Raw genomic sequence first — 21033 nt, 5'->3', positions numbered from 1 at the left:
TGCTCCTACGGGACTATGTGCGGATGGTGGGTGGAGAGTCAGTCTCTCCCCTTTGCTGTCAGTAAGCTAGACTAGAGATGTAATTCCATAACGAATGATAGCCATTCCCCAAGCACATGGAACCACACTGGCCCTGGCCCTGGCCCTGCCCCACACTCTGGGATCTGTAGACCGTCACTTTCTATGACTTTGGTGAGACGTTCACCTCCCAAAACACTCCTAGAGATGTTCAGGTCACCGCTGGCTCAGCCTTCCGGCTCTGCTTTCCTTCTGTGTAGCTACTGACCACCCTGTCAATAACATCCCCTACTACCACACCTGAGTGATTGTACCTGCTCCCTCGGAAGTTTCCAGATTGGCTGAGGAGATGAAGTGTTTGACATGAGGACTTGAGTTTGATCCCAAACACCAATATAAAGACCTGAGTGCGTTTCAGCATTGGGGATACTGAGGCAGACAGATCTCTGAAGCTCGATGGCCAGCCATCCTAGCTATGCAGTTGAATATGTGAGCTTCAATCTCAGTGAGTGACCCTCTCTCAGAGGAGATGGGAGGGGCTATACAGAGAGGGACTACACATGGGGAGACAAGGAAAGGCGGGGCAGTGATTGGAATGTAAAATGAATGAATACATAAATAAATAGAAAAAATAAGAGAGTAATTGACGAAGAAGACTCTGGATGGTTTGCTCTGATCTCCGCATGTACACACACACCACACACACACACACACACACACACACACACGTTCACATATTCAAATGAATACATACACATATCAAAAATACCTGTGCGCCTTTATTAATTCTATTGTCTGTTTCTGCTTTGCTTTTAGAAGTTAATGACTCAGCCATGTGCTAAGATGTGATGCTAGACACACAATGTACATGCATGGAGAGCACAACCCTACTCTCTCAGCACAGGATGGGAGATACTCAGCTTTTTGGGGACAGTTTTTCCACTTTCCCAACAATGTGTCCTTAAGGGGTCATTGCCTGGTGGTGACAGTGGGAGGCAGCCATATATTTTATAGCATGCTCTGCAGTTGTGTCCTGGCCCCAGCTGACAGCTACATTGTTTCTAAACATTGCCAAGACTCCCTTGTGGGACACTCTTGCTGTTGGTGGAACCTTACACCAAAGCTGTGGACAAGGTAACCTGCAGCAGGAATCAGCAGCCACCACGGCCGCTGAGAGGAACAAGGCATGAGAACTGAGATCCCCAGAGCCCATCAGGGTAAGCAGGGAGTGTGCGGAGGCTTTGGAGGTCAGGGAAGTAATGGTGGAAGGAACAGGGCTGGGTGGCGCTGATACCTGCCCACAGCAGAGGCAGAGGTTTGACTCAGCTACCTCCTGCTAGCCAGAGGAAACAATGTTTCCTGAAATTGTTTCCTTCAAAGTTTTCTTTTACTGAGAGATTTCTTTAGCAAATAGCAGTCTGCTCTGTGCTGGTGACAGGTGAGACAGTCTTATTTTGTACAAGATCAGGGAAGCAATAAAAACAAAAAATTAGCATCTCTCCATGCCAGCATGAGCCACAGTGATATTGGGAGGAGGAATAGACTGGGTCTGGGATGTCCATCTTGTCTGCTTAGAACATTTGTGGCTCAACTATTTTCTTGAAGGAAGGAAGTCATTTCCTCACTGTCGCCAAGAAAATCACTACGTACCTGTGACTTCCAGCCTCAGTTTCCCCAGGACTCCATAATTCCTAGCATTTACACCTTATGTAATGGTAGGTTTACTATCTTAAGCCATAAAGGTTTGGAATCGTTTGTTACTTATCAGCAGCTGGTGATAGATTCAATTCTACACCTGCATACCCAGGGAAGTGTGCAGAGAGACCAGAACCATGGGAAATCAAGCTTAGATTTCAGTTTATACTTCTGAACATTTATCCAAGCATGCCCATGCCTTGGAAAGCATTTTGAAGATGGGAGACTCAATTGAGCTCTTCTTAGCTTGTATCTTCTAAAGAGCTGTTTGAGGGCTCAGGTGAACATTCTCAGAACATCCTGGGGTAAAACTGAGCAAAGGGCTCAGAAATGAAGAGGGTCAAGAATTCATTCCCTTGTAGTATCCAGATTCATGGTCAAAGGCAAGTCTCAGCATTCCACATGTGTGTTGAGGTAGGAGTCTGGGGCTCCAGATCTTACTAAAAATGGATTTCGTCCTTTTTTTTTGTTGTTGTTGTTGACTTCAGGGTCTGGCCAGTTCATTATCTTCCATTTGGAGTTCTGAGACCCCTGAGCCCGTGTGAAACTCTCCCCATTTCATACTGAGAACTCTCAGCCCTTGCCCAAGGTTAAGAGGTGGCCCTGTCTGTGGAGGTGCATTACTCTGCTGTCTGTCCTACAGTCCAGATGTCTGTTCTCATGCTGACTCCCATTGTGGATGCTGCCATTCTGTGAAAGTCTGAGGAGGGCAGGGCTGGGTTCCTTCTACCTTCTGCATGGGTTGCTGGGATCTTGGTATCTCCATAGGAATTTTTGTTTCCCACCAATCCCTGACATTATTAATGATACTCTGCTATGCTTGCAGACAGAATCCTAGCATGACTGTCCTCCGAGTGGCTATGCCCAGCAGCAGACAGAAGCATAAGCAGATACCCACAGCCAAACTGATGGGGGTCAGGGATACCTACGGAGGAGTTGGAAAAGGATCAGAGGCCCAGAAATAGATGGAAACTCCACAGGAAAACCAACAGAGTCAACAAACCTGGACTCCTGGGAGCTCTCAGGATCTGAGCCACCAGCCAAAGAACATACACCGGCTGGAATAAGGCCTCCAGCCACATAGGCAGCAGGCAGGCTGCTCAGTCTTCATGGCCACTCTGTCTGGCCTCAGTGGGAGAAGATGCACCTAATCTGCTTGGGTTGGGGGATACTCAAAGGGGTACTGCCCTCTCAGAGGAGAAGGGGAGCAGGAGGCATGGGGGGAGAAGGGACTTGAGGGGAGCAGCATTTGAAATGTAAACAATTAATTTAAAAAACTTGTTTGAGCTCTGGTTTAACATATATTGAATGTATAGAGCACTGTAGATGTTTGGGCATTTTGCCAAACTGATTCTTCACATTCTTGAACATGAAATATCTTTCCATTTATTTCTGTCTTGTTTAGTCTCTGATTATATTTTGCAGTTTTCAGGGTATAGATCCTGCACCTTCTTGGTTAAATATATCCTTAAGCACTTCACTGTTTTCAGTGTTATCGCAGGTTGAGTTATTCTCTATTCCCAATATAAAGAAACTTAACTTGTGTGTGCGCATGTGTGCATGTGTGCAAGTATGTGTGTGTGTGCACATGTGTGCGCGTGTGTGCGCATGTGTGCATGTATGTGTGTGTGCGTGTATGTGCCTGTGTGTGTGTGTGTGTGTGTGTGTGTGTGTATGTGTTGATGCTTTATTTCACTCTGCAGCTTTACTGACTTTGTTCTGAGGGTGGAGGTTTTGGGACTTTGTACATGCAGAGGTCACACCAATCTGCTGTGCCACCTTTTATTCCTTCTTTTCCACAATTCCTCTTTGCTCGCATATCCAGCACCAACAACTGCAAAAAACTTAAAAATAAATAAAAATTAAAAACCAAGCAAGCTAGAAGAATAACAAACTAAGAAACTACACAGTCAACAATCTCAGGGTTTTTGCTTGCAAGGCACTCTACCCACTTAGCCACACCTCCAGCAAGTAGAGTCTTTTCAGTGGTTTCCTGAGTTCCCAGATTTTCTGAATCAGCAAAGATCCCCTGAACTGTGTGCATAGCTGTGTCCATCTGCAGAGCATTCCCCCAAATCCCCTGGCCCTCCCTCCATCTCAGCTGCCCACAGGTTTCCCCACCCAGGAGTTTATCCCTGGGTGTTAAAGAAGTGTTTTGATAACTGCCAATCAGATTCTTTTCTTAAAGGAAAATTTACCCCTTCATTATATGCAAGATTAATGAAAAGACAGGTATGGAAAATATTATCAGAGAGGCCAACAGGCTAAAAGCCACATCTTAGTAAATGGCACATTTCTACAGTGCAGAGATAGAAAGGTTACTTTCTGTATGTCGTCATGCCCCTTGGCTTTGCCCCTTCCCCTAGCTGCAGACATCCCTGCAGCATATTTCTATATTTTTACTGTATAGCTGCATGTCCAGTTTCAATATACTTCTTCAGCTTATGTTATAAATGCTTATCTATTTAATGTGTGTGTTTGTGTGTGTGCGTGCGTGTGTGCGCGCGCGCGTGTCTGTCTGTTTGTCTGTCCACAGAGGCCAGAAGAGGCCACTGGCTTTGCTGGAACTGTGGTTACGGGTGGTTGTGAGTCACCATGTGGATGCTGAGAACCAAACCAAACTCTTACAGGTCCTCCATTGCAGGAGAAAGTGTCCAAGTGCCAAGCCATCGCTACAGCATCTATACTGGGTTTTAAAGATCTGTTCTGTGGGATACTCTACCCAGCCTGCCTACCATGTCTCACATTACCCTGGACCCTGCATTTCAATGCCTATCATTTAGATTTATGAAGCTCTGTTTCATAAACTCGGGGAACCTCACTATATTTGTATATTGCTACTTCTATGTGTGTGTGTGTGTGTGTGTGTGTGTGTGCATATTTTCATCTTGAAAGACACTCAGATCATGTACACACACACTCACACACATTCTTACATACAGTCACACACACACTCATACACACATGTTCACACACATACTCTTAGACACATTCACACACATATGCTCTCACACACTCACACACACTTAAACACACTCTCTCGCATGTATACTCTCTCACATGCATACTCTCTCACACACACTCTCACATGCATTCTCTCTCTCTCTCTCTCTCTCTCTCTCTCTCTCTCTCTCTCTCACACACACACACAGAGAGAGAGAGAGAGAGAATGTTTTCAGGAAAATGGATGCAATGGAAGGCAATCATTTTAAGCAAATTAAACCAAGTTGAGAAAAACACATAAGTTTTCCTTCATTTCTGGTTACTAGCTTATTTACAGACACATGTAGCTATGTGCTCTTACATAGATGTCAGGAAAGTTTTAATATTAACAATATTTAGGGGACAACGCTCTGTGCTGCTGTGCTTTGCTCTGATCCACAATTCATGTCTTCCTTCCACAGCATGGAGAGATGACTCCAGCCACACCTCCTTCAAAGGAGTTCATGTCCAAGCTGTCCTCTGAGGTCTCTAGTGACCCCTCCTGTCACAAAGGCCAGAGGGCAAAAGGGCCAGTTGAAACCACCAAATTCACTTCTGGTGCCCTGCTTTGCCATTTCTAGACGCCCTCCGGTTAACTGCTTAAAGAATTCCTGAAGTCACAGAAGCCGGAAGAGACCAACAGAAGCTGTTCCCAGGAGAAAACAGAAACCCAGGCATGTTTTCAGAGAGGACTCTGTTCCTCCACATCCTCAGAGTCCAGGGATGCTTTTAGGTTTTCTGTGTTGTCTCCTCCCTCCCGATGCCACCCTGGCATAACATTTGAGGACATGGGTGGCTGGAAAGGAGCTGGGGACGCAGAGCTTTTAGGATCTAGACGCATGTTCATAATTACTCTGGAAACCATCCATGTTTCCTGTTAACCTCTCTTCAGTGGCAGACCCCAGAGAGTACACAGGCTAACCCATGATGTCTCAGGCTAACCCATGATGTCTCAGGCTAACCCATGGTGTCTCAGGCTAACCCATGATGTCTCAGGCTAACCCATGATGTCTCAGGCTAACCCATGATGTCTCAGGCTAACCCATGATGTCTCAGGCTAACCCATGATGTCTCAGGCTAACCCATGATGTCTCAGGCTAACCCATGATGTCTCAGGCTAACCCATGATGTCTCAGGCTAACCCATGATGTCTCAGGCTAACCCATGATGTCTCAGGCTAACCCATGATGTCTCAGGCTAACCCATGATGTCTCGTGCACTTCCATTCTCCATGGTTAGTGTTTATTAATACAGAGTTGAGGCACTGACTCCCAGTAAATGAGCTTTTAATTTGTCCTGCCCACAATAGGAATGTTCCAGTGGGCCAGCTTCAGGCTCTGATGGCTCTGAAGAGAACAGCAGAGGTCTGGGACCTTTTTATACTCTATGGAGATGCCAACTCTCTGGAGGACCAGAGAGAAAGAGGCCACACTGGAGGCATTCTTAGCTTTTGGGTTGGTGGAGGCCAGGGAAGCCATCAATAGATTCCCAAAGGTTTCACCTGTCAGTTGCAAGGAATGGCTGTTAAGAAGGCTAATGACAGCCTAAGGTAATGTGTCCTTAGGCTCTGTACTTGCAAGTCTCAACCTCTCTATGACCCCTAGAGTTCTGGTCAGTTACTCAGCCTGAGAGGCAGGGCTTCTTTCCAGGGACTTAATTCACCTATGCATTTGTCTAACAAAAAATTAGTTTTTTGTTTGTTTTACACTTGAGGCACAACTCATAGCTAGGATTCCACATTCTGCTTCAGTCTTCCAACCCGCAGTGTAGAAACATCTGGGCATGCCACAGGGAGCTGGAGCCATTGCCAGTGAACCCCTGGTCTCCAACTTAATATCTGTGCATATTGGACTGGGAGATGTCCAGAGAGGGAGGAGGTCTCCATTTCTTCTTAGCGCTCTATGGTACCCTGTCCATACTCTCCATTAGCACCCTGTGGCTGCATCCTGCCTGACAGTCTGCCAACCACATGGCTCTCATTAGCATCCCTTAGGTTGCTAAGGAGAAGGGCTGCCCCAATTACTATGAGGTTGTCAATCCTGTAGCAATGGATTCAAACCCCTCCTCCTGCATGGTTCAATGAGGAGATGAGCTGGCTGCAAGCTCTGGAACCTGGATCCCAGCTGGAGGCATGGCCCTACACTGGAAAGGGTGACAGACAGCATCAAAAGCCCAGCCCTTTGAACATTAACCCCCAACCTCCTATTCCAAAAGTATAAATGACATTCATTTGCCCCACCCCCTGCCTCACACCCCAGACACCAGAGTCAGGATAGTTCAATGTCTGCAGTATTCACCCCTGAGTGCTAAGTGAGACCTGGGACCCAATACTTGACCTTTCTGGGCCTTGCTGTTCCAGGTGTGAAATGAAAAGATTATGTGGCCAAAGACAGTTCCAGCTCTCCTGGATCAGGGTCACCGCCTGCTGGCTCTGGAGAAAGCCAGCAATGGAGGCTAAAGTGGACACAGGCAGGGTTGAGGTCCCAAGGGCAGCCACATGATAAATGACTTCTAATTTCCGTGAGCAGTCCTGGGAAGCTCCCTTCTGGGGGCCTGGAGGCTCTGATTCTTCAGCTTGTCTCCGGGGCTGGGTTTGTCTGTACATTGGGATTGGTGTATGCCTGGGGAGGGGAGGCCAGAGACAGACCTCTTGTGTGATGCTCAGGGAACCCCTCACCTCCTTTTACCATGGGGTGTCTCAGTAACCTGGAACTCATCAAATATCTAGACTGGCTGGCCCACCTGACTCCATCTCCTGGGTTCTGGGGTTCCAGGCATGAACCACCACACGGGATTTTTTACTCAGGTCCTCATGCCTACCAGGCAAGCACTTGCCTGGTCCATCTTCTCAGTCTAGGGATGAGGGTTAATTGGGAAATAGCTCTGTCCCAGGCTGGCATTCTCCTCATAGCCAAAGGGACATTTCTCTGGCACTCGGGGCAGTGGCACCAAGAACTCTGCACACATTTGCATCCCTATAAATTAAAAGAGCATTGGCTCACTATGTAAGTCATGGAACTCTCAGAAATGCCACAGGCAGTTTTCTTCCTTTTCTCTCCTGCTTAAAAGAAAAAAAAATGATGAAAATAGCCACAAAGAGGCTCTGTCCTTATCACCATGCGCCATCCAGTCATTTTCCCTTCCCTGTCACAGATCCAGTGATGGGACAGGGGATATGGGGTTGGGAAGCTCTGTAGGGAGAGAGGCATTTAGAGATGCACAAGAACTGGGCTGAGGTTGATGGGCATCTTCCTGATGAGGAGTCTAGGTGAGGAATGTTGCAGGGCCAGCAGCATGTATAGCCTCAGGGTCTTTTCTGAATTTAACAGAGCATAACCCTGCCCTCTCCTGGGTGTGTGGGGAGAGGATTCAGACATCCCTGCTTCTCTCTCTCTCTCTCTCTCTCTCTCTCTCTCTCTCTCTCCCTCTCTCTCTCTCCCTCTCTCCCTCTCTCTTTCTCCCTCTCTCTTTCTCTCTTTCTTTCTGTGAGGTGGGGTGGGAGGACTTAGCTCCAGGAGGCAAAGGAACCAGCCTGACGCTATGGGGTTTTCACTGTGGTGAGGCCTCCTTCTTGCCTTCTGTTAAATATTATTTTAAAAATATTTGTTCCACTCACACTATGAAGCCATCTGCTCTTACACATACCCACCAGCCTCGAGAAGTAACCGTACCCTGCCCTTGGGAAAGTGGGGGTGGAGCAGAGCAGGTGTGAGGAGTCCCTTGTGGGAGCTGGGGCCCATCCTTACCTAGCCTTCTGGAGTCTATCCAGGGTCCTCCCACCTCGGGGAAACTCACTGTGCAGAGCCTTTGGCCACCCCACCCCACCCCCATCTTCTGGGATTTGAGACAGGGATAGAAAGCATGTACTGGAGCATTTGCCAGTGACAGGGACTATAATCTACCCACTGCCACTGTGCTTGTTCCCTTTGGAGAACTGTCTTTTGTCTCAGTGGTTGGGTGAAGCAATCCACGGAGCACCCAGGAGAGAATGAGAAGTCCCGGAACTAAATTAAGGGTTCCAGGACTTCACGTGGTCACTTGGCATCTTGCAACGTCAGGTCAGGGTTCTTCCTGGTGGCATTTCTGTCCAGCCCACACCCCTTGAATCTACAGAGACTCCCTCCCCACGAGGATGCCTGTAACTCATGAGCATGGCCCCTCCCACTGACTGCTGCATGGCCCCTCCCACCAATTGCTGCATGGCCCCTCCCACCAATTGCTGCATGGCCCCTCCCACTGATTGCTGCATGACCCCTCTCACTGATTGGAGCGTGGTTTCTCCCACCAATTGCTGGCTGGAAATGAGAGTAATTGACACTCACTGGCCCACTCAGGTTGAAATTACTCACTGCTGATGACTTGACTGGGAAGGGATTTAACTTTGAGGCTGGAAAGCCCTGTTCAGATACCTGGGGAGTTGGGGGAGGGAAATGAAGGAGAATAGGAGGAGGGGAGGGGATTTGAACAATGGGAAGAGAGAGAAGACAGAAGGCAGCATAGTGTAGACACAGAGGCCTGAGGCACACTGAGAGGTAAGAGTCAGAGATATGGTTGCTGAATGGCACCGGAGTGAGGTTGACTGCAGACTCTGGGACATCCTTGGTCACCCCAGCCGACTACCCACTCTGTGCCTTCCCCTGGACACCCTGTCCCCAGCTTCTGTGAGATTAGGCTTTATTTTCCCAATCATCTCCTTTAATTCCCCATAAATTTTGAACAGATTTCCTCCACAGACACTCTGGGTTCTGTCTTTTAAAACACAGACATTCCTGTCTTTTTCATCATTAGCTCCACCTCCTATCCTATCTTTTCTCTTTAACTTTCTCAGAATTATTCTCCACTTCATTAAGTTTCCCTTCATCTGTATCTACTTTTTTCGGTCATAGAAATGATGGGAACATGTTGACTCCATGGAGGGCCTAATGTGAGGACGACATGGGTGTGTTTTGTGGGCAGAGAGCAGGTCTGAGCTCTACTTATGATTACAGGATGTTGAAGCAAACTGTAGCCTCACCTCAAAGAGAGTTTATTCTAATCTGAATCTGAATCACTTTGGTCCAAGAATAAGGATTCCTGTTGTCCCAAGTAAAAGGTCCCAAGATGGAAAGTGTCGTGAACTTTGTGTGGTTGCGGAACAAAAGACAGACAGGTCTTTTACTGAATACATTGGTGGGGACGTGAGGCAGGAAGCACAGCAAAGCTTAGAATGTTCTGCTGTAGGTTATGGTATTGCTGTCTGATGGTGCTCTGGGCTTTTGGTTGGTGGGAGCCTGTAGTCTGTTAAGAATACATTCCAGTGGTTTTACCGGATAGTCAAGGGGGTGTTAGGTGTGGCTTTTAAGGGGAGAAAAGATAACCCAAGATAGTTTGGCTCTGGATCTGCAACACTTCAGTTCTCCACAATGGGATGTTCTGATCAGTCAGACAGCATTTTAGACTAACTCAGGTGTGACTTTTTCAGGGAAATTCTGTTCACAGTGTTTGACAAGTTAGTTAATGATTATTCTTCTGAACCATGTTGTATGGCATAGTTTTGTAGTCTATTTTTTACATATTTAAGGGTTTTTTTTTTCTAGAGAAGTAAAACAAAACAATCAACAAGCCTGAAGCCCATGCGCAGTGGATCTGGCGGTGAAGGGAGCCCACTAAAGGGGTGTTACTCTGGGGGTGACTTTGCTAATTACGAGGGCAAAGCTGTCCCTGAGGCCAGAGAGGAAGAGGAGAGTGTCTCCTGAGAAGCTGTTGCACAAGCAGCCTTCAAGCAGATCCACATCAGGAGCTCACCCTCACTCACCTGCTGACCTCAGCTCCGAACTCAGGTCCGATGCTCCTAAGAGGCTGTGGCTATGGTGTGGTCAAATCCATGTCCCCTCCAGAGGTCTGATCTCTGTAACCCCACAGTTCACCTGATTCTCTAAGGCATGATTCCCGAAATAGAGCCACAGGTAACAACTGCAGGTAGCCACTAAGCAAGTGAATTGCGAACAGAAGTCTGCTTATGACAATCCAGACAGGGGGAATATCAGATGTGGAGGTAAGAGCTCTGTGTGTGCTTAAATTGACGCATGTTTGGAAATGTGAAGATAAAGCCAGACGGCTCCAAAATAACTGCACAGAAAAGAAATAAATAGAACGGCTGTACATACCACAAGCACACAGCGTATAATTAAAATTAAAAACTCATCGGATAGAATTAACTCATTAGAGCAACGTGAAGGGGAAATTGCTAAGTAGAAGACTGTGCTGAGCAAGTTTAGATCCCAGAATAAAAAGACCCGGGTGGGGAAGATGAAAGGGGACAGAGACAGAGGCATGGACACAGGAGAGAGAAGCTGTGGAGCAATTCATTCTACATATAAGACAGGATGGTGACGACCCAAAGCAAAGCCAGCCGCGAGGGTAACCCCAGTCCTCCTGGGCAGGAGAGCCAGGAGCTCAAAGCCAGCCTTAACTACAGAGCAAGTTTGAGGTAACAAAGCAAAGCAAGACAAAACAACAACACCCTCAAAACCCCTCTACATTTGATAAAGAGAGCCATATAGAAATTGAAAAGGTTGCTGTTTTTATGACGGCAAAGAAAAATATCTCTGTGTACAAAACTGAAACTGTAATTCAGAATAAAGTAATGTGAGCCAGGTGGAGGATGAGGAAGAGAGAAAAGAGGACAGGGAGAGCACAAGGGGCTGCGGCCTGAGCCGCCTGAGACACACAGGCCAGCTCTGCCAGGGCCTGACTCAACACTAGTAGAGCCCTGCCCCTAGTCAGGACTGTCCATCCCCCAGGCCTGGCAACCTGTAGTTTTCCCTTCTGATGCAGGTAGCAGCACAAGTCAGCTTGGCAGCACCAGTGAGAGAAATTGTCTACTCGGCAGTATGCTGGTCCAGGGGATGAAGAGTGAGGGGCGGATCCCACTTACCATGATTCTCCTCAGCATGGATAGATCAGTGTGGTCCTGCCAGACGCTGGGGATGATCTCCCTGAAAGTTCACAATTAGTTTGAGGTTGGAAGCAAGTGACAACGTTACATTTGACCAGTCAAGGTTTAAAGAGATACATTTTCATCTGGCTCAGACTAAAGACAGGGGCTCCAGAGTGGGAAAGGGGAAACAGAGTATCCTATGGAGAGAGGCTCTATGTTTTGTCTTTAACATAAGCCTTTGTCCCTTTAATTGACAATTTTGACAGTCTCTTACTTGCACATGTGTATTGTGATCCCACTTCCCTCCCCACTGCCTTCTCCGAAACCCCCTACAGTAGGGGTCCTTTCGCCCTAACTACTCTCCCCACCCATTTACAAACCTCTCTGAATGGCCATAGATTCTGCATTCCTGATCACAGCAGCCCCCTGCCCAGTCCTGTCTCTCCCAGAAGGCAGCATTTCATACCTCACTCTTGGCTCCTACTGTCTTCCCTGCCCTGCTTCTGCGGTGTTCCCTGGGTTTGCATTTGGCAAGGCAGCTGTCTCCTTTAGGCCAAGTATTACTCTACCAGGAGGTAACAGGTCAGGATTCCCACCCAGCTCGTGGACTTGCAGGCATGGGATGTGACCACCACTGCAAATTGAGAGTTCTGGCTATTCACCCATCCCTCCTTCCCACATTGGGAGGAAATTGCTCCTCTGCAAAGCTGCCAGTGGGACCAAATTTAGTGACAGTGGGAGGGAAAGGTGCTGGCTAATGCTGAAAATGAAAACGTCAGGGAAGAGAGAGGAGGGAGGGTGTCCTCAGAGCTCTGAGAATAAAGGATTACCAACCAGGAGCATCCTCCTAGCTAAACCTCCCTCAACATCAAGGATGAGAGACACATTGTTGGAGAATAGAAAGAGAGCCCACTCAGTAAGGTGCTTCCATGTAAAAATATCAGGTGCTGAGTTAGGAGCTCCATTACTCATATACGACGTTGGGTGTGGCAGCATGTTCTTGCAATTGCAGTGCTGGGAAGGGAGAGACAAGAGGATCCTACAGGTTTGCCGCTCAAATAATTGAGTCAAAGCAGGAATCTCTGGGTTCAGCAAGGGTCTCTGTCTCACAGATAAGGAGCAGAATGACAAGGAAGACTCCTGACATCCATCCCTGGGCTCTATGCGCACATGGCCACATGCATATGTGTGCACCCCATACACATGTGCACATGCACGCAAACACACACACACACATACACACACACACACACACACACGCGCGCGTGCGGCCGGCGGGGGGGGGGGTTCCTAAATAGGCCTTAACTGAAAGAATCTGTGGTCTACAAGAGAGGCTAAATGGATTCCTTCCGCTGAGATGGAAGGCCACAGGGAGGGAACTCTAAATCGCACAACAAAACAATGAGAAATTCAAAATAAATATTACTTTGCCTTTAAAACTTTACCTCCCCCGTCTGTTTTAAAAGCCAATCTGGTAAACAAATAATCACAAACCCATAACAATGGTATAAGTCCTGGAGTCTTAGTTTGTGTGACAGTGACCAGACAAAGAGCAGAAGAAATGGAGAGGCTCAGGAAAAAAATGGCTGCAGAGTGTTGAAATTAAGTCAGTATAAACTGGGTTGTATAAGCTGTACATGTGCAACCAGTGGGTCAGTTGTGGAGGATATGCACACAAAACAGTCAAAGAGGCACCAAGAATTAAAAAGATATTAAGAGGGTTTGGAAAACAGAAGACAGGGAATCGTGGGCTAGAAGATGAAAGAAACATCCTAGAGCAGCAGAAACAAGGAACGCACGGATCCCCTTACTGGTGATCACTTTCTGGGCAGGTTACTTAAAAACAGTCAGCTGCAAAGGATAGGAGGCCGAGGAAATCGGTATCATAGATCTGCATGCTGCAGAAAGGATACACACACAAGATGCTAAGGCACAACGGCTTGATTATGGAAGCCGAGATGGAGGGAGTTCTTGGGGGTTTCATGCCATAACTTCAAACGAGGTGGAATGATTAAATTAATAGAAAATGAATGAGACAACACTAGTGATAGAATAGCTTGTAATGTTAAAAACAGTAACTCATGGGGCATAACCACTATAAACAGGTCAGCCTCAAACAACACAGGCCCCAAATGCATAAAACAAAGCCAAGAACTCTGAATGAAATAGGTGATTCAATAACAGTAGTGGGAACATTCAGTGGTTTGGTGTGGAAGCGAGACCGAAGAGGGCTCTGGGCCTTTCCCTCATGTTGAAGCTTCATGCCTCATATGTTCTCTGTGTCATCTGATTTGCTGTTTGAGACACAGAGGATCTAGCCCTGAGCCATGAGATACTCGGGCACACCCTCTGTTCTAATTTCCTTCCTGTGGCTGTGATAGAGCACTCTACCCAGAAGCAGCCTGAAGAAGAAAGGCTTATTTCTGTCACAGCCCATCACTGAAGGAAGTCGGGGTAGAGACAGACAGAACCCATGGAAGGACACTACTTGCCGGCTGACTCCCTGGCTTGCTTATAACCCATGCTCAGCTGGCTTTCTTACACATCCCAAGATTGCCTGTCTAGGAATGGTGCTGCCCACGGGGGCTGGGCTCTCTCATATCAATTAACAATTAAGATAATGGCTCGAACGTGTCTGCCGGCCAATCTGATCTAGGCAGTTCCTCAGTGGAGGCTCCCTCTTCCCAGGTGACTCCAGATTAGTGTCAAGTAGACACTAAAACTGAGGAGAACACACACTGGTGTTTCCTTATGATCCCCTAGTGTACACCCAGGTAACAAAAGTGATCTTCACACCAAAGCTTATAAACAGCAGCTCAGAGAAGCACTGTTCGTAACAGTCAAAACAAGAAACCCAGGCTGCTGACCACAGAGGAACGGAAAGCATTAACCAGGCAGAAAGGGGACAATGGCTGACATTTCTCAGACAATGGGTGAATCCTGAATACAGCATGTTAAATAAAGGAAGCCAGATGCAAGTGGCCATGTGGTATAGAATTCATTTCTATACAATCTCCAAAAGAGTTTCATAGAGACAGAGAGTACGTTAGTGGTTGACAGCAACTGGGCGGGGATATGGAAAAAGACAGCTATGGGATAGATACTTACTGGGGTAAGCAGGGTGACAAGATAACTCTAAAATTCACATGTGTCGGGTGTGGCTACATGACGTAGCTCACCAATGCACTTTAAACTGGCAGCTTCTGAGCTATGTGAAATACATCTCCATGAAAGTTTTAAGTAAAGACAATTCATAGTGTAGCAGGCAAGAACAGAGAGTATGAGGACAGCTTACCTGTACATCGATTGGCTTTCAATAAAAACACCAGTATTTCAACAGAGAAATGACAGCAAACCGTTTCAGCAAGTGGTTTGCTTGAATAGTTAGATGTCGATACTGGGACTCTGAAGCTGATCCCTACCTTGTAATGTATGGGAATCAATCAGATGTGGATCACAGACTTAGCTGCAAAATCCCCAACACAAGCATTCTCCAGCAATAAAATGCATGAGGGAACTTTTTAATCTCGTTGGGTCTGAAATCTTAGGATTAAAAAAGACATAAACCACACACACACACATATAACAACACACACAAAACATACAAGCAGATACACACAGACACACAGAGAGATGCATACTCACAGACACATACACAGACACACAGATACACAACACATACACCACATACAAACAGATACACACAGACATACACACAGAGACACACACAGACACACACAGACATACAGATACACAAGCACAGACATACACAGACACTCAACACACAGAGACAGATAGGCACACAGATATGCACACACAGATACATAAACAGACACACATAACACACACAGATATACACAACACAATCACACACAGATATGTAAGCACAGACATACACAGACACACAGATACACACATAGACACATACTCACATACTCACAGACAGACAGACAGACAGACACACACACACACACACACACACACACACACACACACACACACACACACACACATCCTAAGTTGGACTTTATTCAAGTTAAAATCTACTTTATACAAGAAATTGTTGAAAGGTTGTCTTGGCTATTTTCCTGTTGCTGTGATAGACAAAACCAACTTAAGGGACAAAGATTCAATTCTGGCTCACAGTCCATGTGATGCAGTTGGTCACATCACATTCTCCATCAGGAAGCAGAGGGTGCTGGGTGTGGCTGCTCAGCTTTCTGTCTCCTCCACCTCATTCCAGGATCCCAGCCCAGGAATGGCACCACCTGCCATGGTCAGGTCTTCAGGATTCTATTAATTAAATCAAAGTAATTCCCAACAGGTATGCCCATAGGCCAGCCTCCCAAGTGACTCTAGATTCCATTAAGTCGATAATTGACACTCACCACCACAAAGGCATAAAGACAAATCATAGAGCAGAGAGATAGTTGTAGCATACAGCCAACAGGATGTGTGTGTACAGTACATGCAATCACCAGTCACTTTCTCAGCTTAAAGTCAGTGAGAAATTGTACAAAATGCCCACACAGGCACTGTAGCAGATAAAAGATACATGTACTGCCATTTGGAATCATTAGAGAAATGCAGGCTGATACCAAGTAGTTACCACTGCGCGTCTACCTCAGCCAGGGCAGAGACGAACGAGGATTTGAATGTGGTGCCAAGACAGGGAGATGGGCGAAACTTGTATTCACTGCCGCAGGAAGACAATGGAGGGGGCTGAAAAGCAAGGGGACTGGTTTTAATAAGATAAAGTTAAACCTAAGAAATTAAGCAATTTGTCTTTTAGGTATCTATCCCCCCCCCACACACACTCACAAATCTAAACAAATGCTCACACAAAGATGAGTTTGTGGTCATTTTACAGCAGCTTTGTTTACAACACCTTCAAACTGGATAAAAACCAAATCTGTACTGTTGGTGAGTGTAGGGGTGTCACGTGTCTACACAATGGAATATCGGCTGCTATGTGAGAAAGTAGCTCTCAGCGTTCCGAGCTTGGCGAGAGTCCACACTCAAGCTGCGCCTTCTGCTGGTGTTACCTTCTAGAGAGAGATCAAGGCAGGCTGCTCTGTGAGTGCTGGGGAAGGAAGGGCTGGACTATGAGGTGTTGAGGGAGCTCTGGGAGGTAATGGAAGGATTCTAAATGCTTTGGTTTATTGTCATTTCATGAGTGTGTGCATTGGCCAAGATCCAGCATGAAGCACACCTGCAAGCATCGAGTTCCGAGGGATGTGGATCATGCCTCAATAAACTTGACTTTAACAAATTGCATCTTGAGTACCCAGCTCATCTGAAAAAAAATCAATTTCATCCGGATTGTAGATATGAACATAAACATAAAGTCAAGTCTGAAAGAGGACATTGCACAGAAGCAGAAGAGAACATTTCACAGCCTTCATGTAGCCAAAGGATTTGAAACAGAATGCACATGTAAGATGCACACAGAGGCACAGAGGCGCACACACACATACACATACACTCATGTGCACACATGCATGCAGATACACACATATGTGAATGTATTCATGAACACACACATACACAGATACACATGCACACACAGGCACACATATACATATGCACACACATAAACTCATGTGTGAATATATGCATGCATGGACACACACAAAGAAAATGCACATGTAAGATGCACACAGAGGCACAGAGGCAAACACACACATACATTCATGTGCACATGTGCATGCAGACACACATGTATGAATGTATGCATGCATGGGCACACACATACACAGAAACACATACATGCACACATAGACCTACATATACATATGCACACACATACACTCATGTGTGAATGTATGCATGCAGGGACACAAGCATACACAAACACACATATACACATGCATACATACAGACATACAGTCCACACGTATCACACACACACACACACACACACACACACACACACCTCTAACCATGGAGGAAATAAAGAGATAAATGTAATTTATTTGAGACTGAAAGCTCTGTTTTATTGAAGGACGACACAACAGAGAAAATAACAAGAAACTACAAAGTGGAGAGGAGTCCAGAAATGCAGGCACTGGTCATATAGATCAGATGGAAAGGATGCCAATACAATGTACAGAAAACAGGTTCAGTAAACACAGAGCTGGCATTCACCTGAGGAGCCTGCTCACTCAGACAATAAGCATGGAATATGCCAAGTGTCGGCACCCAGCAGGAGGTGGCCTCTGGCCACAGAGATTCTCCATTCTGTGCCACAAACACTGACGTTTTACACTGATGTTTGAAAGAATTTCTAGAAAGGCAGGGAACACTTAAAACTCACACATGGGAAGGATGTAAGCCACCCCAATAGTTTGGTTGTATCTGTCAATAATTTATCTCCTCCACATACACTCAGGATAAACACATGCATGCAGAGTTCCAAAATACATGTATGTGAACGTGCATGTTAGCTTTAGTTACTGTTTTTCTGAGGCCGCGCCTGCAACAGCGTAATCAGTCAGCAATGTATTTTCACAAACTCGAGAGCATGTAACAGGCATGGACAAGTGCTGTAGACACCAAGCAGGAGTTACACATGCAAAATGAACATCTCGGGAGCCTGTCTGATCCGTGATATGGCAGGCATGGGCAATGGGCACTTTAAAGGGCCCAGGTAGGTTGTCGTGCAAGTCTGGCATGCTGGCTGTAAGACATTTGTAAGACTCTGGATGCACACGTCTGCTTGTGAGGCAGCGTGCTGCTGCTGATCTGGCTCCTGCACTTCCTTTTTCTTATGTGTCATTTCCATTTTACAGAAGACTCACTGTTGAAAGGTTTCTTCAAGAAGCCAGGTACAGCCACACACATCTGCAGTCTCAGCACTTGGAGGGCTCTGACAGGAGGGTCATGAGTTTGTAGCCAGCCTGAGCAAGATAGGGAAGGTTTCCCATTGAGTAGTCTTGAGAGTTTCTACCCCACCACTCACGAACATTCTCCTAATGTGATGGTCCAGAGCAAGTGCCCCGTCCCAGAAAATCCGTCACTCCGTGCTTGGTGTTCAGTGGTGAATCCTTTAACAAGGTTTTCCCACCAGCTTCTCCCCGGGATATCCAGGGATCCTTCCATCTGCCCAGGAAGAAAATTCCAGATCTACTGCTCTCCCCACTACACTGGCTCCTTTTCTGATCAACTCAACAATCACTCACAGGTTGGGGCCATAACTGTCATAGGCCTCAGAACAAAGGCTGTGCAGGGCAAGGGAGAGGCCAAGGACAGGGAAGCAGAGAACATGTTGTCTGTGACCAGATTCCAGATGCCAGAGCTGGCACGCAGTGCACCATGCCTCAGGCAAGTCCTTATCTCATGTTTTCTAAGCATGTAGCCATGGGTTCTCAACACTGACCCATAATCCAACCCTGCTGCTTCTTAGCCACTCTTCCCTCTACTCAACTTCTCAGGGTGCTCAGAGAGAGTGGCCTATAGCTCCATGTAGAAGCTCCCGAGACTAAGGCCTCAGCTGCTCTTACAAAAGCTTGAATTACCCAAGCGTCCTCCAGAGTGCAGAGCATTGGACCCTAGGGAGAAACTTCCAGGAAGGAGGATAGAAAGTATGATGGAGAGAGAGAAAGAGAGAGAGAGAGAGAGAGAGAGAGAGAAAGAGGGAGAGAGAGATAGAGAGAGAGAGAGAGACAGAGAGAGAGAGAGAGAGAGAGAGAGAGAAAATGATGATGACGATGATGATGATGATGGGGAGAGGAGAAGGGGATGTTGGGAGGTCCTGAGATGCATGGAAGGAACAGCACCAGCTACAGCATATGGATAGGGGGCAGCAGAGAGACCAAAGCAATGCCCCTCCCCAGGTCTGGTAAAAGATAACATCAGGCTGTGTGTGAGGAAGGCAGACCCTTCACCATCACAGTGGCACAGGCACAACGTGTTCAGTGGCCAAGAACCACATAGATCAATGTCAAAGTGGCCTTTGCTGTGGAACGGACTCTGGTCAGCATGGTACCCTCCCAGAGACATGAAAGTGCCCACTAACGTGACAGGATGGCTCTCCTGCCACCTGGATATGTCATGGCTTGATGCTGGCATCCACTACAGCCAGAGAAGAAGAAGAAGAAGAAGAAGAAGAAGAAGAAGAAGAAGAAGAAGAAGAAGAAGAAGAAGAAGAAGAAGAAGAAGAAGAAGAAGAAGAAGAAGAAGAGAAGAAGAAAAATCAGGTACCCTCCACTACCAGTCTGATGAGCAAACCGGGCGCCTCCAGGTGACAGTGAGCTTAGCATCTATCTGCAGGCCTGCACAGGAACCAGATTCTGCAGTTTTCCATAGACAGTGTGTGATGGGAATTTGTCACATTGTGAGGACACTCCCTGTGCAGCTGGGTGCAGGTATGAGGTACCCTGAGAGAGCATAGCTGTGATGAAGACACACGAGGTTGTATCCCTACAACTGACAGCTTTGATGTCTCCCTACCCATCTGTCTTACTTCTTCTATCCTCTGAGGAAATTGCTTATTATTATTATTTTTATAAATGCATTCCCAGTGAAGAGAAAATTAAATATGCATGAATTTTAAAATGAAGCAGCCAAGCAGAGTTCTAAAAGCACTTCATGGAATCAGCCGGCCAATCTTCCATTAATATTTTAATTTGGGAGTAACCTGGGTCTGGTGAGGAATTTGACTTACACGCTATGCTGGGAGGGAGAAGGGGATGGGTATTTGAGTCTGGGCTGGAGTTGGAGATGTGTGTGTGTGTGTGTGTGTGTGTGTGTATACATATTTTCACCCAAGTACTTGGAAACACAATCCAATGTGCAGGGCATTCTAACTGAACCCATACACCTGGAGCTTCCATGTCAACCAGGATTACAAATGATTTTGGATCATGTTTTAAATGCCTGCCTCATCTCTGAAACCAACTCAAGGGAGAAAGGATTTGCTCTGGTTTGAGGGCTTACAGTCCCTTGTGGTGAGGAAAGCGTAGGGTGACCATGGCTGAGATAGCAGGAAAATGGGTCTGCTTGTCCACATTCCTGCAGATCAGAAACAGAAGCTGGAATGGGCAGGAAGTGGAGCCAGGCCATATACACCAAGGCCCGCCCCTCAGTGATCCACCCATTTCTTTTTTTCTAACGATCTCTTACTTCCTACGTGATCCATAAATTCCCAAAATAGTGTGATCCGCTGGAGACCAAGTAAGTATCCAAACACAGGTCCTCAGGGGCATTCTGTAGCTTAGTAGTCTGCTTGAAGGGAAGCCTGCCTTCTCTTTTAGGGTACTAGGGTACTGCTTGTTTTAGCTAGTGCTGTAATATTATGCCAAGGCAAGGGCAGAAAGGGAGAAAATGTTTATTTTACCTCTCAGTCCAAGGCATGTCCATCGTGATAAGGAAGACAGGCAGCAGCTGCAGGAGCCTGAAGCAGCAAGTCACCTGGTGCC

At 46.7% G+C, this 21033-nt stretch overlaps 1 long non-coding RNA gene across 1 annotated transcript; it reads right to left on the bottom strand.

Moving 5' to 3' along the window:
* Positions 1-3326: 3326 nt before the first annotated feature.
* Gm35948 lies at positions 3327-12279 on the bottom strand. The gene is made up of 3 exons (XR_375423.2): positions 12081-12279; positions 11612-11672; positions 3327-3557 (listed from the first exon to the last, which is right to left on the bottom strand). It is a non-coding gene; the product is annotated as a predicted gene, 35948 (long non-coding RNA).
* Between the last annotated feature and the right edge of the window lie 8754 nt (positions 12280-21033).

Source organism: Mus musculus, chromosome 2 (genome assembly GCF_000001635.26).
Source record: "Mus musculus strain C57BL/6J chromosome 2, GRCm38.p6 C57BL/6J".
In the NCBI taxonomy this organism is placed as follows: Eukaryota; Metazoa; Chordata; class Mammalia; order Rodentia; family Muridae; genus Mus; species Mus musculus.
The sequence above is the reverse complement of the archived record's forward strand: the minus strand, read 5'-3'. Positions and strand labels throughout refer to the sequence as shown.